The sequence below is a fragment of the Oncorhynchus clarkii genome, unplaced genomic scaffold (genome assembly GCF_045791955.1).
Source record: "Oncorhynchus clarkii lewisi isolate Uvic-CL-2024 unplaced genomic scaffold, UVic_Ocla_1.0 unplaced_contig_10112_pilon_pilon, whole genome shotgun sequence".
Lineage (NCBI taxonomy): Eukaryota > Metazoa > Chordata > Actinopteri > Salmoniformes > Salmonidae > Oncorhynchus > Oncorhynchus clarkii.
Genome location: NW_027260159.1, coordinates 1 through 15,620, shown reverse-complemented (window position 1 = coordinate 15,620; position 15,620 = coordinate 1). Strand labels below are relative to the sequence as shown.

General features: G+C 40.5%; 17 non-coding genes across 17 annotated transcripts; all 17 read right to left on the bottom strand.

The window, feature by feature from the left end:
* Positions 1 to 1,239: 1,239 nt before the first annotated feature.
* On the bottom strand, positions 1,240 to 1,312 carry trnav-cac (transfer RNA valine (anticodon CAC)). Its single transcript has one exon. It is a non-coding gene; the product is annotated as a tRNA-Val (tRNA).
* A 129-nt stretch (positions 1,313 to 1,441) lies between these two features.
* On the bottom strand, positions 1,442 to 1,514 carry trnav-aac (transfer RNA valine (anticodon AAC)). Its single transcript has one exon. It is a non-coding gene; the product is annotated as a tRNA-Val (tRNA).
* A 1,233-nt stretch (positions 1,515 to 2,747) lies between these two features.
* Positions 2,748 to 2,820, bottom strand: trnav-cac (transfer RNA valine (anticodon CAC)). Its single transcript has one exon. It is a non-coding gene; the product is annotated as a tRNA-Val (tRNA).
* A 129-nt stretch (positions 2,821 to 2,949) lies between these two features.
* On the bottom strand, positions 2,950 to 3,022 carry trnav-aac (transfer RNA valine (anticodon AAC)). Its single transcript has one exon. It is a non-coding gene; the product is annotated as a tRNA-Val (tRNA).
* A 1,434-nt stretch (positions 3,023 to 4,456) lies between these two features.
* On the bottom strand, positions 4,457 to 4,529 carry trnav-aac (transfer RNA valine (anticodon AAC)). Its single transcript has one exon. It is a non-coding gene; the product is annotated as a tRNA-Val (tRNA).
* A 477-nt stretch (positions 4,530 to 5,006) lies between these two features.
* On the bottom strand, positions 5,007 to 5,079 carry trnav-aac (transfer RNA valine (anticodon AAC)). Its single transcript has one exon. It is a non-coding gene; the product is annotated as a tRNA-Val (tRNA).
* Positions 5,080 to 6,312: 1,233 nt separating this feature from the next.
* trnav-cac (transfer RNA valine (anticodon CAC)) lies at positions 6,313 to 6,385 on the bottom strand. Its single transcript has one exon. It is a non-coding gene; the product is annotated as a tRNA-Val (tRNA).
* A 129-nt stretch (positions 6,386 to 6,514) lies between these two features.
* Positions 6,515 to 6,587, bottom strand: trnav-aac (transfer RNA valine (anticodon AAC)). The gene has a single exon. It is a non-coding gene; the product is annotated as a tRNA-Val (tRNA).
* Positions 6,588 to 7,820: 1,233 nt separating this feature from the next.
* On the bottom strand, positions 7,821 to 7,893 carry trnav-cac (transfer RNA valine (anticodon CAC)). The gene has a single exon. It is a non-coding gene; the product is annotated as a tRNA-Val (tRNA).
* A 129-nt stretch (positions 7,894 to 8,022) lies between these two features.
* trnav-aac (transfer RNA valine (anticodon AAC)) lies at positions 8,023 to 8,095 on the bottom strand. Its single transcript has one exon. It is a non-coding gene; the product is annotated as a tRNA-Val (tRNA).
* Positions 8,096 to 9,865: 1,770 nt separating this feature from the next.
* Positions 9,866 to 9,938, bottom strand: trnav-cac (transfer RNA valine (anticodon CAC)). Its single transcript has one exon. It is a non-coding gene; the product is annotated as a tRNA-Val (tRNA).
* Positions 9,939 to 11,372: 1,434 nt separating this feature from the next.
* On the bottom strand, positions 11,373 to 11,445 carry trnav-cac (transfer RNA valine (anticodon CAC)). Its single transcript has one exon. It is a non-coding gene; the product is annotated as a tRNA-Val (tRNA).
* Positions 11,446 to 12,336: 891 nt separating this feature from the next.
* trnav-cac (transfer RNA valine (anticodon CAC)) lies at positions 12,337 to 12,409 on the bottom strand. Its single transcript has one exon. It is a non-coding gene; the product is annotated as a tRNA-Val (tRNA).
* A 235-nt stretch (positions 12,410 to 12,644) lies between these two features.
* Positions 12,645 to 12,717, bottom strand: trnav-aac (transfer RNA valine (anticodon AAC)). Its single transcript has one exon. It is a non-coding gene; the product is annotated as a tRNA-Val (tRNA).
* A 1,229-nt stretch (positions 12,718 to 13,946) lies between these two features.
* On the bottom strand, positions 13,947 to 14,019 carry trnav-cac (transfer RNA valine (anticodon CAC)). The gene has a single exon. It is a non-coding gene; the product is annotated as a tRNA-Val (tRNA).
* Positions 14,020 to 14,148: 129 nt separating this feature from the next.
* trnav-aac (transfer RNA valine (anticodon AAC)) lies at positions 14,149 to 14,221 on the bottom strand. Its single transcript has one exon. It is a non-coding gene; the product is annotated as a tRNA-Val (tRNA).
* A 1,318-nt stretch (positions 14,222 to 15,539) lies between these two features.
* trnav-aac (transfer RNA valine (anticodon AAC)) lies at positions 15,540 to 15,612 on the bottom strand. The gene has a single exon. It is a non-coding gene; the product is annotated as a tRNA-Val (tRNA).
* Positions 15,613 to 15,620: the final 8 nt, after the last annotated feature.

The window sequence follows — 15,620 nt, the reverse complement described above, 5'->3', positions numbered from 1 at the left end:
ACGGAAACCCAATGAGTGGAGTACTAAGGGTGTGGCTGACTTTGGCTGGGTGGGACATTTATCGCTCTCAGAACCTAATGAAATCAGAAATTACTTAGTCAATTAATTAAACAATAAGGCTTGAGAAGCCGGGAATTATTGTGTGCAGTGGCTCTTGGAAGAGGCTTGGTGGTTCAAAACTTCTAACTTTAAGAGTGATGGAAGCCACTGTGTTCTTGGTTACCTTCAATGCTGCAGAAATGACCAATCATTTGAATTTACCACAGGTGGACTCCAATCAAGTTGAAGAAACATCTCAAGGATGATCAATGGAAACAGGATGGACCTGAGCTCAATTTCCAGCCTCATAGCAAAGGGTCTGAAAACGTACGTAAATAAGGTATTTTTAAAATATTTAATGGGTATTATGGGTCTTTCTGTGGTACTCGATTTGGGATATTATGTGAGGTAGACATGAGAAGCCGGGAATTATCGTGTGCAGCCGGAACTTGGAAGAGGCTTGGTGGTTCCAAACTTCTTCTATTTAAGAGTGATGGAAGCCACTGTGTTCTTGGGTACCTTCAATGCTGCAGAAATGACCAATCATTTGAATTTACCACAGGTGGACTCCAATCAAGTTGAAGAAACATCTCAAGGATGATCAATGGAAACAGGATGGACCTGAGCTCAATTTCCAGCCTCATAGCAAAGGGTCTGAAAATGTATGTAAATAAGGTATTTTTTAAATATTTTTTTCATTAATAAAAACGATATGTTATCGCTTTGTCATTATGTGGTATTGTGTGTAGATAGATTTTATTTTATTTCATCCATTTTAGTATAAGGCTGTAACGTAACAAAATGTGGAAAAAAGTAAGTGGTCTGAAAACTTTCCGAATGCACTGTACCTATGCAGGCTAGCTTCTTTTCCTTTGCTAGCCAGCAAACTAAATCTATCACACAATCACATCAAGAAACTGAAATGACAGAAAACAATCTACATTTTTGTTTGTTTTACCTTGGATTATATTGCCATTTCTTTGGATATATCCATTACAATGACCCTGATAAATGAATTTGCCTGGCTCAGAGAAGCTGTCAGTCTGGTCACATTCATACAGATCGCATGGTGGAGGTCCCCAAAAAACGGCAACATTGATCCACAGGTCGGAGAGGTAGACAGCAAGGTTTAGACAAACCTCAACTGTTTCAAACCAAATGCTAGCCTCTGGGCATTGGGAAATATTGAATATTACAAAATGTTTCCGCCCGGTTTCGAACCGGGGACCTTTCGCGTGTGAGGCAAACGTGATAACCACTACACTACGGAAACCGAATGATTGGAAAACTAAGGGTGTGACTGACTTTCGCGTGTGAGGCGAACGTGATAACCAATACACTACTGAAACTAAAGTCTGAATAGCAAATACTGAGAAGTGCGAAGGACCAATTTGTTAAAATGTGTTTCCGCCCGGTCTCGAACCAGGGACCTTTCGCGTGTTAGGCGAACGTGATAACCACTACACTACGGAAACCCAATGAGTGGAATACTAAGGGTGTGGCTGACTTTGGCTGGGTGGGACATTTATCGCTCTCAGAACCTAATGAAATCAGAAATTACTTAGTCAATTAATTAAACAATAAGGCTTGAGAAGCCGGGAATTATTGTGTGCAGCGGCTCTTGGAAGAGGCTTGGTGGTTCAAAACTTCTTCCATTTAAGAGTGATGGAAGCCACTGTGTTCTTGAGGACCTTCAATGCTGCAGAAATGACCAATCATTTGAATTTACCACAGGTGGACTCCAATCAAGTTGAAGAAACATCTCAAGGATGATCAATGGAAACAGGATGGACCTGAGCTCAATTTCCAGCCTCATAGCAAAGGGTCTGAAAACGTACGTAAATAAGGTATTTTTAAAATATTTAATGGGTATTATGGCTCTTTCTGTGGTACTCAATTTGGGATATTATGTGAGGTAGACATGAGAAGCCGGGAATTATCGTGTGCAGCCGGAACTTGGAAGAGGCTTGGTGGTTCCAAACTTCTTCTATTTAAGAGTGATGGAAGCCACTGTGTTCTTGGGTACCTTCAATGCTGCAGAAATGACCAATCATTTGAATTTACCACAGGTGGACTCCAATCAAGTTGAAGAAACATCTCAAGGATGATCAATGGAAACAGGATGGACCTGAGCTCAATTTCCAGCCTCATAGCAAAGGGTCTGAAAATGTATGTAAATAAGGTATTTTTAAAATATTTTTTTCATTAATAAAAACTATATGTTATCGCTTTGTCATTATGTGGTATTGTGTGTAGATAGATTTTATTTTATTTCATCCATTTTAGTATAAGGCTGTAACGTAACAAAATGTGGAAAAAAGTAAGGGGTCTGAAAACTTTCCGAATGCACTGTACCTATGCAGGCTAGCTTCTTTTCCTTTGCTAGCCAGCCAACTAAATCTATCACACAATCACATCAAGCAGCTGAAATGACAGAAAACGATCTACATTTTTGTTTGTTTTACCTTGGATTATATTGCCATTTCTTTGGATATATCCATTACAATGACCCTGATAAATGAATTTGCCTGGCTCAGAGAAGCTGTCAGTCTGGTCACATTCATACAGATCGCATGGTGGAGGTCCCCAAAAAAACGGCAACATTGATCCACAGGTCGGAGAGGTAGACAGCAAGGTTTAGACAAACCTCAACTGTTTCAAACCAAATGCTAGCCTCTGGGCATTGGGAAATATTGAATATTACAAAATGTTTCCGCCCGGTTTCGAACCGGGGACCTTTCGCGTGTGAGGCAAACGTGATAACCACTACACTACGGAAACCGAATGATTGGAAAACTAAGGGTGTGACTGACTTTCGCGTGTGAGGCGAACGTGATAACCAATACACTACTGAAACTAAAGTCTGAATAGCAAATACTGAGAAGTGCGAAGGACCAATTTGTTAAAATGTGTTTCCGCCCGGTCTCGAACCGGGGACCTTTCGCGTGTTAGGCGAACGTGATAACCACTACACTACGGAAACCCAATGAGTGGAATACTAAGGGTGTGGCTGACTTTGGCTGGGTGGGACATTTATCGCTCTCAGAACCTAATGAAATCAGAAATTACTTAGTCAATTAATTAAACAATAAGGCTTGAGAAGCCGGGAATTATTGTGTGCAGCGGCTCTTGGAAGAGGCTTGGTGGTTCAAAACTTCTTCCATTTAAGAGTGATGGAAGCCACTGTGTTCTTGGGTACCTTCAATGCTGCAGAAATGACCAATCATTTGAATTTACCACAGGTGGACTCCAATCAAGTTGAAGAAACATCTCAAGGATGATCAATGGAAACAGGATGGACCTGAGCTCAATTTCCAGCCTCATAGCAAAGGGTCTGAAAACGTACGTAAATAAGGTATTTTTAAAATATTTAATGGGTATTATGGCTCTTTCTGTGGTACTAAATTTGGGATATTATGTGAGGTAGACATGAGAAGCCGGGAATTATCGTGTGCAGCCGGAACTTGGAAGAGGCTTGGTGGTTCCAAACTTCTTCTATTTAAGAGTGATGGAAGCCACTGTGTTCTTGGGTACCTTCAATGCTGCAGAAATGACCAATCATTTGAATTTACCACAGGTGGACTCCAATCAAGTTGAAGAAACATCTCAAGGATGATCAATGGAAACAGGATGGACCTGAGCTCAATTTCCAGCCTCATAGCAAAGGGTCTGAAAATGTATGTAAATAAGGTATTTTTAAAATATTTTTTTCATTAATAAAAACTATATGTTATCGCTTTGTCATTATGTGGTATTGTGTGTAGATAGATTTTATTTTATTTCATCCATTTTAGTATAAGGCTGTAACGTAACAAAATGTGGAAAAAAGTAAGGGGTCTGAAAACTTTCCGAATGCACTGTACCTATGCAGGCTAGCTTCTTTTCCTTTGCTAGCCAGCCAACTAAATCAATCACACAATCACATCAAGCAGCTGAAATGAAAGAAAACGATCTACATTTTTGTTTGTTTTACCTTGGATTATATTGCCATTTCTTTGGATATATCTATTACAATGACCCTGATAAATGAATTTGCCTGGCTCAGAGAAGCTGTCAGTCTGGTCACATTCATACAGATCGCATGGTGGAGGTCCCCAAAAAAACGGCAACATTGATCCACAGGTCGGAGAGGTAGACAGCAAGGTTTAGACAAACCTCAACTGTTTCAAACCAAATGCTAGCCTCTGGGCATTGGGAAATATTGAATATTACAAAATGTTTCCGCCCGGTTTAGAACCGGGGACCTTTCGCGTGTGAGGCAACGCGATAACCACTACACTACGGAAAGTGAATGATTGGAAAACTAAGGGTGTGACTGACTTTCGCGTGTGAGGCGAACGTGATAACCAATACACTACTGAAACTAAAGTCTGAATAGCAAATACTGAGATGTGCGAAGGACCAATTTGTTAAAATGTGTTTCCGCCCGGTCTCGAACCGGGGACCTTTCGCGTGTTAGGCGAATGTGATAACCACTACACTACGGAAACCCAATGAGTGTAATACTAAGGGTGTGGCTGACTTTGGCTGGGTGGGACATTTATCGCTCTCAGAACCTAATGAAATCAGAAATTACTTAGTCAATTAATTAAACAGTAAGGCTTGAGAAGCCGGGAATTATTGTGTGCAGCGGCTCTTGGAAGAGGCTTGGTGGTTCAAAACTTCTTCCATTTAAGAGTGATGGAAGCCACTGTGTTCTTGGGTACCTTCAATGCTGCAGAAATTACCAATCATTTGAATTTACCACAGGTGGACTCCAATCAAGTTGAAGAAACATCTCAAGGATGATCAATGGAAACAGGATGGACCTGAGTTCAATTTCCAGCCTCATAGCAAAGGGTCTGAAAACGTACGTAAATAAGGTATTTTTAAAATATTTAATGGGTATTATGGCTCTTTCTGTGGTACTCAATTTGGGATATTATGTGAGGTAGATTTTATTTTAGAAGGACCAATTTGTTAAGATGTGTTTCCGCCCGGACTCGAACTGGGGACCTTTCGCGTGTTAGGCGAACGTGATAACCACTACACTACTGAAACCCAATGAGTGGAATACTAAGGGTGTGGCTGACTTTGGCTGGGTGGGACATTTATCGCTCTCAGAACCTAATGAAATCAGAAATTACTTAGTCAATTAATTAAACAATAAGGCTTGAGAAGCCGGGAATTATTGTGTGCAGCGGCTCTTGGAAGAGGCTTGGTGGTTCAAAACTTCTTCCATTTAAGAGTGATGGAAGCCACTGTGTTCTTGAGGACCTTCAATGCTGCAGAAATGACCAATCATTTGAATTTACCACAGGTGGACTCCAATCAAGTTGAAGAAACATCTCAAGGATGATCAATGGAAACAGGATGGACCTGAGCTCAATTTCCAGCCTCATAGCAAAGGGTCTGAAAACGTACGTAAATAAGGTATTTTTAAAATATTTAATGGGTATTATGGCTCTTTCTGTGGTACTAAATTTGGGATATTATGTGAGGTAGACATGAGAAGCCGGGAATTATCGTGTGCAGCCGGAACTTGGAAGAGGCTTGGTGGTTCCAAACTTCTTCTATTTAAGAGTGATGGAAGCCACTGTGTTCTTGGGTACCTTCAATGCTGCAGAAATGACCAATCATTTGAATTTACCACAGGTGGACTCCAATCAAGTTGAAGAAACATCTCAAGGATGATCAATGGAAACAGGATGGACCTGAGCTCAATTTCCAGCCTCATAGCAAAGGGTCTGAAAATGTATGTAAATAAGGTATTTTTAAAATATTTTTTTCATTAATAAAAACTATATGTTATCGCTTTGTCATTATGTGGTATTGTGTGTAGATAGATTTTATTTTATTTCATCCATTTTAGTATAAGGCTGTAACGTAACAAAATGTGGAAAAAAGTAAGGGGTCTGAAAACTTTCCGAATGCACTGTACCTATGCAGGCTAGCTTCTTTTCCTTTGCTAGCCAGCCAACTAAATCAATCACACAATCACATCAAGCAGCTGAAATGAAAGAAAACGATCTACATTTTTGTTTGTTTTACCTTGGATTATATTGCCATTTCTTTGGATATATCTATTACAATGACCCTGATAAATGAATTTGCCTGGCTCAGAGAAGCTGTCAGTCTGGTCACATTCATACAGATCGCATGGTGGAGGTCCCCAAAAAAACGGCAACATTGATCCACAGGTCGGAGAGGTAGACAGCAAGGTTTAGACAAACCTCAACTGTTTCAAACCAAATGCTAGCCTCTGGGCATTGGGAAATATTGAATATTACAAAATGTTTCCGCCCGGTTTCGAACCGGGGACCTTTCGCGTGTGAGGCAAACGTGATAACCACTACACTACGGAAACCGAATGATTGGAAAACTAAGGGTGTGACTGACTTTCGCGTGTGAGGCGAACGTGATAACCAATACACTCCTGAAACTAAAGTCTGAATAGCAAATACTGAGAAGTGCGAAGGACCAATTTGTTAAAATGTGTTTCCGCCCAGTCTCGAACCGGGGAACTTTCGCGTGTTAGGCGAACATGATAACCACTACACTACGGAAACCCAATGAGTGGAATACTAAGGGTGTGGCTGACTTTGGCTGGGTGGGACATTTATCGCTCTCAGAACCTAATGAAATCAGAAATTACTTAGTCAATTAATTAAACAATAAGGCTTGAGAAGCCGGGAATTATTGTGTGCAGCGGCTCTTGGAAGAGGCTTGGTGGTTCAAAACTTCTTCCATTTAAGAGTGATGGAAGCCACTGTGTTCTTGAGGACCTTCAATGCTGCAGAAATGACCAATCATTTGAATTTACCACAGGTGGACTCCAATCAAGTTGAAGAAACATCTCAAGGATGATCAATGGAAACAGGATGGACCTGAGCTCAATTTCCAGCCTCATAGCAAAGGGTCTGAAAACGTACGTAAATAAGGTATTTTTAAAATATTTAATGGGTATTATGGCTCTTTCTGTGGTACTCAATTTGGGATATTATGTGAGGTAGACATGAGAAGCCGGGAATTATCGTGTGCAGCCGGAACTTGGAAGAGGCTTGGTGGTTCCAAACTTCTTCTATTTAAGAGTGATGGAAGCCACTGTGTTCTTGGGTACCTTCAATGCTGCAGAAATGACCAATCATTTGAATTTACCACAGGTGGACTCCAATCAAGTTGAAGAAACATCTCAAGGATGATCAATGGAAACAGGATGGACCTGAGCTCAATTTCCAGCCTCATAGCAAAGGGTCTGAAAATGTATGTAAATAAGGTATTTTTAAAATATTTTTTTCATTAATAAAAACTATATGTTATCGCTTTGACATTATGTGGTATTGTGTGTAGATAGATTTTATTTTATTTCATCCATTTTAGTATAAGGCTGTAACGAAACAAAATGTGGAAAAAAGTAAGGGGTCTGAAAACTTTCCGAATGCACTGTACCTATGCAGGCTAGCTTCTTTTCCTTTGCTAGCCAGCCAACTAAATCTATCACACAATCACATCAAGCAGCTGAAATGACAGAAAACGATCTACATTTTTGTTTGATTTACCTTGGATTATATTGCCATTTCTTTGGATATATCTATTACAATGACCCTGATAAATGAATTTGCCTGGCTCAGAGAAGCTGTCAGTCTGGTCACATTCATACAGATCGCATGGTGGAGGTCCCCAAAAAAACGGCAACATTGATCCACAGGTCGGAGAGGTAGACAGCAAGGTTTAGACAAACCTCAACTGTTTCAAACCAAATGCTAGCCTCTGGGCATTGGGAAATATTGAATATTACAAAATGTTTCCGCCCGGTTTCGAACCGGGGACCTTTCGCGTGTGAGGCAAACGTGATAACCACTACACTACAGAAACTGAATGATTGGAAAACTAAGGGTGTGACTGACTTTCGCGTGTGAGGCGAACGTGATAACCAATACACTACTGAAACTAAAGTCTGAATAGCAAATACTGAGAAGTACGAAGGACCAATTTGTTAAGATGTGTTTCCGCCCGGACTCAAACCGGGGACCTTTCGCGTGTTAGGCGAACGTGATAACCACTACACTACGGAAACCCAATGAGTGGAATACTAAGGGTGTGGCTGACTTTGGCTGGGTGGGACATTTATCGCTCTCAGAACCTATTGAAATCAGAAATTACTTAGTCAATTAATTAAACAATAAGGCTTGAGAAGCCGGGAATTATTGTGTGCAGCGGATCTTGGAAGAGGGTTGGTGGTTCCAAACTTCTTCCATTTAAGAGTGATGGAAGCCACTGTGTTCTTGGGTACCTTCAATGCTGCAGAAATGACCAATCATTTGAATTTACCACAGGTGGACTCCAATCAAGTTGAAGAAACATCTCAAGGATGATCAATGGAAACAGGATGGACCTGAGCTCAATTTCCAGCCTCATAGCAAAGGGTCTGAAAACGTACGTAAATAAGGTATTTTTAAAATATTTAATGGGTATTATGGCTCTTTCTGTGGTACTCAATTTGGGAAATTATGTGAGGTAGACATGAGAAGCCGGGAATTATCGTGTGCAGCCGGAACTTGGAAGAGGCTTGGTGGTTCCAAACTTCTTCTATTTAAGAGTGATGGAAGCCACTGTGTTCTTGGGTACCTTCAATGCTGCAGAAATTACCAATCATTTGAATTTACCACAGGTGGACTCCAATCAAGTTGAAGAAACATCTCAAGGATGATCAATGGAAACAGGATGGACCTGAGCTCAATTTCCAGCCTCATAGCAAAGGGTCTGAAAACGTACGTAAATAAGGTATTTTTAAAATATTTAATGGGTATTATGGCTCTTTCTGTGGTACTCAATTTGGGAAATTATGTGAGGTAGACATGAGAAGCCGGGAATTATCGTGTGCAGCCGGAACTTGGAAGAGGCTTGGTGGTTCCAAACTTCTTCTATTTAAGAGTGATGGAAGCCACTGTGTTCTTGGGTACCTTCAATGCTGCAGAAATGACCAATCATTTGAATTTACCACAGGTGGACTCCAATCAAGTTGAAGAAACATCTCAAGGATGATCAATGGAAACAGGATGGACCTGAGCTCAATTTCCAGCCTCATAGCAAAGGGTCTGAAAATGTATGTAAATAAGGTATTTTTAAAATATTTTTTTCATTAATAAAAACAATATGTTATCGCTTTGTCATTATGTGGTATTGTGTGTAGATAGATTTTATTTTATTTCATCCATTTTAGTATAAGGCTGTAACGTAACAAAATGTGGAAAAAAGTAAGGGGTCTGAAAACTTTCCGAATGCACTGTACCTATGCAGGCTAGCTTCTTTTCCTTTGCTAGCCAGCCAACTAAATCTATCACACAATCACATCAAGCAGCTGAAATGACAGAAAACGATCTACATTTTTGTTTGTTTTACCTTGGATTATATTGCCATTTCTTTGGATATATCCATTACAATGACCCTGATAAATGAATATGCCTGGCTCAGAGAAGCTGTCAGTCTGGTCACATTCATACAGATCGCATGGTGGAGGTCCCCAAAAAAACGGCAACATTGATCCACAGGTCGGAGAGGTAGACAGCAAGGTTTAGACAAACCTCAACTGTTTCAAACCAAATGCTAGCCTCTGGGCATTGGGAAATATTGAATATTACAAAATGTTTCCTCCCGTTTTCGAACCGGGGACCTTTCGCGTGTGAGGCGAACGCGATAACCACTACACTACGGAAAGTGAATGATTGGAAAACTAAGGGTGTGACTGACTTTCGCGTGTGAGGCGAACGTGATAACCAATACACTACTGAAACTAAAGTCTGAATAGCAAATACTGAGAAGTGCGAAGGACCAATTTGTTAAAATGTGTTTCCGCCCGGTCTCGAACCGGGGACCTTTCGCGTGTGAGGCGAACGTGATAACCACTACACTACGGAAACCCAATCAGTGGACTAATAAGGTTGTGGCTGACTTTGGCTGGGTGGGACATTTATCGCTATCAGAACCTAATGAAATCAGAAATGACTTAGTCAATTAATTAAACAATAAGGCTTGAGAAGCCGGGAATTATTGTGTGCAGCGGCTCTTGGAAGAGGCTTGGTGGTTCAAAACTTCTTCCATTTAAGAGTGATGGAAGCCACTGTGTTCTTGGGTATCTTCAATGCTGCAGAAATTACCAATCATTTGAATTTACCACAGGTGGACTCCAATCAAGTTGAAGAAACATCTCAAGGATGATCAATGGAAACAGGATGGACCTGAGCTCAATTTCCAGCCTCATAGCAAAGGGTCTGAAAACGTACGTAAATAAGGTATTTTTAAAATATTTAATGGGTATTATGGCTCTTTCTGTGGTACTCAATTTGGGATATTATGTGAGGTAGACATGAGAAGCTGGGAATTATTGTGTGCAGCGGCTCTTGGAAGAGGCTTGGTGGTTCAAAACTTCTTCCATGTAAGAGTGATGGAAGCCACTGTGTTCTTGGGTATCTTCAATGCTGCAGAAATGACCAATCATTTGAATTTACCACAGGTGGACTCCAATCAAGTTGAAGAAACATCTCAAGGATGATCAATGGAAACAGGATGGACCTGAGCTCAATTTCCAGCCTCATAGCAAAGGGTCTGAAAATGTATGTAAATAAGGTATTTTTAAAATATTTTTTTCATTAATAAAAACTATATGTTATCGCTTTGTCATTATGTGGTATTGTGTGTAGATAGATTTTATTTTATTTCATCCATTTTAGTATAAGGCTGTAACGTAACAAAATGTGGAAAAAAGTAAGGGGTCTGAAAACTTTCCGAATGCACTGTACCTATGCAGGCTAGCTTCTTTTCCTTTGCTAGCCAGCCAACTAAATCTATCACACAATCACATCAAGCAGCTGAAATGACAGAAAACGATCTACATTTTTGTTTGTTTTACCTTGGATTATATTGCCATTTCTTTGGATATATCCATTACAATGACCCTGATAAATGAATATGCCTGGCTCAGAGAAGCTGTCAGTCTGGTCACATTCATACAGATCGCATGGTGGAGGTCCCCAAAAAAACGGCAACATTGATCCACAGGTCGGAGAGGTAGACAGCAAGGTTTAGACAAACCTCAACTGTTTCAAACCAAATGCTAGCCTCTGGGCATTGGGAAATATTGAATATTACAAAATGTTTCCTCCCGTTTTCGAACCGGGGACCTTTCGCGTGTGAGGCGAATGTGATAACCACTACACTACGGAAAGTGAATGATTGGAAAACTAAGGGTGTGACTGACTTTCGCGTGTGAGGCGAACGTGATAACAAATACACTACTGAAACTAAAGTCTGAATAGCAAATACTGAGAAGTGCGAAGGACCAATTTGTTAAAATGTGTTTCCGCCCGGTCTCGAACCGGGGACCTTTCGCGTGTGAGGCGAATGTGATAACCACTACACTACGGAAACCCAATCAGTGGACTAATAAGGCTGACTTTGGCTGGGTGGGACATTTATCGCTCTCAGAACCTAATGAAATCAGAAATTACTTAGTCAATTAATTAAACAATAAGGCTTGAGAAGCCGGGAATTATTGTGTGCAGCGGCTCTTGGAAGAGGCTTGGTGGTTCAAAACTTCTTCCATTTAAGAGTGATGGAAGCCACTGTGTTCTTGAGGACCTTCATGCTGCAGAAATGACCAATCATTTGAATTTACCACAGGTGGACTCCAATCAAGTTGAAGAAACATCTCAAGGATGATCAATGGAAACAGGATGGACCTGAGCTCAATTTCCAGCCTCATAGCAAAGGGTCTGAAAACGTACGTGAATAAGGTATTTTTAAAATATTTTTTTCATGAATAAAAACTATATGTTATCGCTTTGTCATTATGTGGTATTGTGTGTAGATAGATTTTATTTTATTTCATCCATTTTAGTATAAGGCTGTAACGTAACAAAATGTGGAAAAAAGTAAAGGGTCTGAAAACTTTCCGAATGCACTGTACCTATGCAGGCTAGCTTCTTTTCCTTTGCTAGCCAGCCAACTAAATCTATCACACAATCACATCAAGCAGCTGAAATGACAGAAAACGATCTACATTTTTGTTTGTTTTACCTTGGATTATATTGCCATTTCTTTGGATATATCCATTACAATGACCCTGATAAATGAATTTGCCTGGCTCAGAGAAGCTGTCAGTCTGGTCACATTCATACAGATCGCATGGTGGAGGTCCCCAAAAAAACGGCAACATTGATCCACAGGTCGGAGAGGTAGACAGCAAGGTTTAGACCAACCTCAACTGTTTCAAACCAAATGCTAGCCTCTGGGCATTGGGAAATATTGAATATTACAAAATGTTTCCGCCCGGTTTCGAACCGGGGACCTTTCGCGTGTGAGGCAAATGTGATAACCACTACACTACGGAAACCGAATGATTGGAAAACTAAGGGTGTGACTGACTTTCGCGTGTGAGGCGAACATGATAACCAATACACTACTGAGACTAAAGTCTGAATGGCAAATACTGAGAAGTGCGAAGGACCAATTTGTTAAAATGTGTTTCACCTTTCGCGTGTTAGGCGAACGTGATAACCAATACACTACTGAAACTAAAGTCTGAATAGCAAATACTGAGAAGTGCGAAGGACCAATTTGTTAAAATGTGTTCCCGCCCGGTCTCGAACCAGGGACATTTCGCGTGTTAGGCGAACGTGATAACCACTACACTACGGAAACCCAATGAGTGGAATACTAAGGGTGTGGCTGACTTTGGCTGGGTGAGACATTTATCGCTCTCAGAACCTAATGAAATCAGAAATTACTTAGTCAATTAATTAAACAATAAGGCTTGAGAAGCCGGGAATTATTGTGTGCAGCGGCTCTTGGAAGAGGCTTGGTGGTTCAAAACTTCTTCCATTTAAGAGTGATGGAAGCCACTGTGTTCTTGGGTATCTTCAATGCTGCAGAAATTACCAATCATTTGAATTTACCACAGGTGGACTCCAATCAAGTTGAAGAAACATCTCAAGGATGATCAATGGAAACAGGATGGACCTGAGCTCAATTTCCAGCCTCATAGCAAAGGGTCTGAAAACGTACGTAAATAAGGTATTTTAAAAATATTTAATGGGTATTATGGCTCTTTCTGTGGTACTCAATTTGGGATATTATGTGAGGTAGACATGAGAAGCCGGGAATTATCGTGTGCAGCCGGAACTTGGAAGAGGCTTGGTGGTTCCAAACTTCTTCTATTTAAGAGTGATGGAAGCCACTGTGTTCTTGGGTACCTTCAATGCTACAGAAATGAGCAATCATTTGAATTTACCACAGGTGGACTCCAATCAAGTTGAAGAAAAATCTCAAGGATGATCAATGGAAACAGGATGGACCTGAGCTCAATTTCCAGCCTCATAGCAAAGGGTCTGAAAATGTATGTAAATAAGGTATTTTTAAAATATTTTTTTCATTAATAAAAACTATATGTTATCGCTTTGTCATTATGTGGTATTGTGTGTAGATAGATTTTATTTTATTTCATCCATTTTAGTATAAGGCTGTAACGTAACAAAATGTGGAAAAAAGTAAGGGGTCTGAAAACTTTCCGAATGCACTGTACCTATGCAGGCTAGCTTATTTTCCTTTGCTAGCCAGCCAACTAAATCTATCACACAATCACATCAAGCAGCTGAAATGACAGAAAACGATCTACATTTTTGTTTGTTTTACCTTGGATTATATTGCCATTCTCTTAATATCCATTACAATGACCCTGATAAATGAATTTGCCTGGCTCAGAGAAGCTGTCAGTCTGGTCACATTCATACAGATCGCATGGTGGAGGGTCCCCAAAAAACGGCAACATTGATCCACAGGTCGGAGAGGATACAGCAAGGTTTAGACAAACCTCAACTGTTTCAAACCAAATGCTAGCCTCTGGGCATTGGGAAATATTGAATATTACCAAATGTTTCCACCCGGTTTCGAACCGGGGACCTTTCGCATGTGAGGCGAACGTGATAACCACTACACTACGGAAACTGAATGATTGGAAAACTAAGGGTGTGACTGACTTTCGCGTGTGAGGCGAACGTGATAACCAATACACTACAGAAACTAAAGTCTGAATAGCAAATACTGAGAAGTGCGAAGGACCAATTTGTTAAGATGTGTTTCCGCCCGGACTCGAACTGGGGACCTTTCGCGTGTTAGGCGAACGTGATAACCACTACACTACTGAAACCCAATGAGTGGAATACTAAGGGTGTGGCTGACTTTGGCTGGGTGGGACATTTATCGCTCTCAGAACCTAATGAAATCAGAAATTACTTAGTCAATTAATTAAACAATAAGGCTTGAGAAGCCGGGAATTATTGTGTGCAGCGGCTCTTGGAAGAGGCTTGGTGGTTCAAAACTTCTTCCATTTAAGAGTGATGGAAGCCACTGTGTTCTTGGGTACCTTCAATGCTGCAGAAATGACCAATCATTTGAATTTACCACAGGTGGACTCCAATCAAGTTGAAGAAACATCTCAAGGATGATCAATGGAAACAGGATGGACCTGAGCTCAATTTCCAGCCTCATAGCAAAGGGTCTGAAAACGTACGTAAATAAGGTATTTTTAAAATATTTAATGGGTATTATGGCTCTTTCTGTGGTACTCAATTTGGGATATTATGTGAGGTAGACATGAGAAGCCGGGAATTATCGTGTGCAGCCGGAACTTGGAAGAGGCTTGGTGGTTCCAAACTTCTTCTATTTAAGAGTGATGGAAGCCACTGTGTTCTTGGGTACCTTCAATGCTGCAGAAATTACCAATCATTTGAATTTACCACAGGTGGACTCCAATCAAGTTGAAGAAACATCTCAAGGATGATCAATGGAAACAGGATGGACCTGAGCTCAATTTCCAGCCTCATAGCAAAGGGTCTGAAAATGTATGTAAATAAGGTATTTTTTAAATATTTTTTTAATTAATAAATACGATATGTTATCGCTTTGTCATTATGTGGTATTGTGTGTAGATAGATTTTATTTTATTTCATCCATTTTAGTATAAGGCTGTAACGTAACAAAATGTGGAAAAAAGTAAAGGGTCTGAAAACCTTCCGAATGCACTGTACCTATGCAGGCTAGCTTCTTTTCCTTTGCTAGCCAGCCAACTAAATCTATCACACAATCACATCAAGCAGCTGAAATGACAGAAAACGATCTACATTTTTGTTTGTTTTACCTTGGATTATATTGCCATTTCTTTGGATATATCCATTACAATGACCCTGATAAATGAATTTGCCTGGCTCAGAGAAGCTGTCAGTCTGGTCACATTCATACAGATCGCATGGTGGAGGTCCCCAAAAAAACGGCAACATTGATCCACAGAGAGGTAGACAGCAAGGTTTAGACAAACCTCAACTGTTTCAAACCAAATGCTAGCCTCTGGGCATTGGGAAATATTGAATATTACAAAATGTTTCCGCCCGGTTTCGAACCGGGGACCTGGTTCGAAACCGTCTGAATAGCAAATACTGAGAAGTGCGAAGGACCAATTTGTTAAAATGTGTTTCCGCCCGGTCTCGAAACGGGGACCTCTCGCGTGTTAGGCGAACGTGATAACCACTACACTACGGAAACCCAATGAG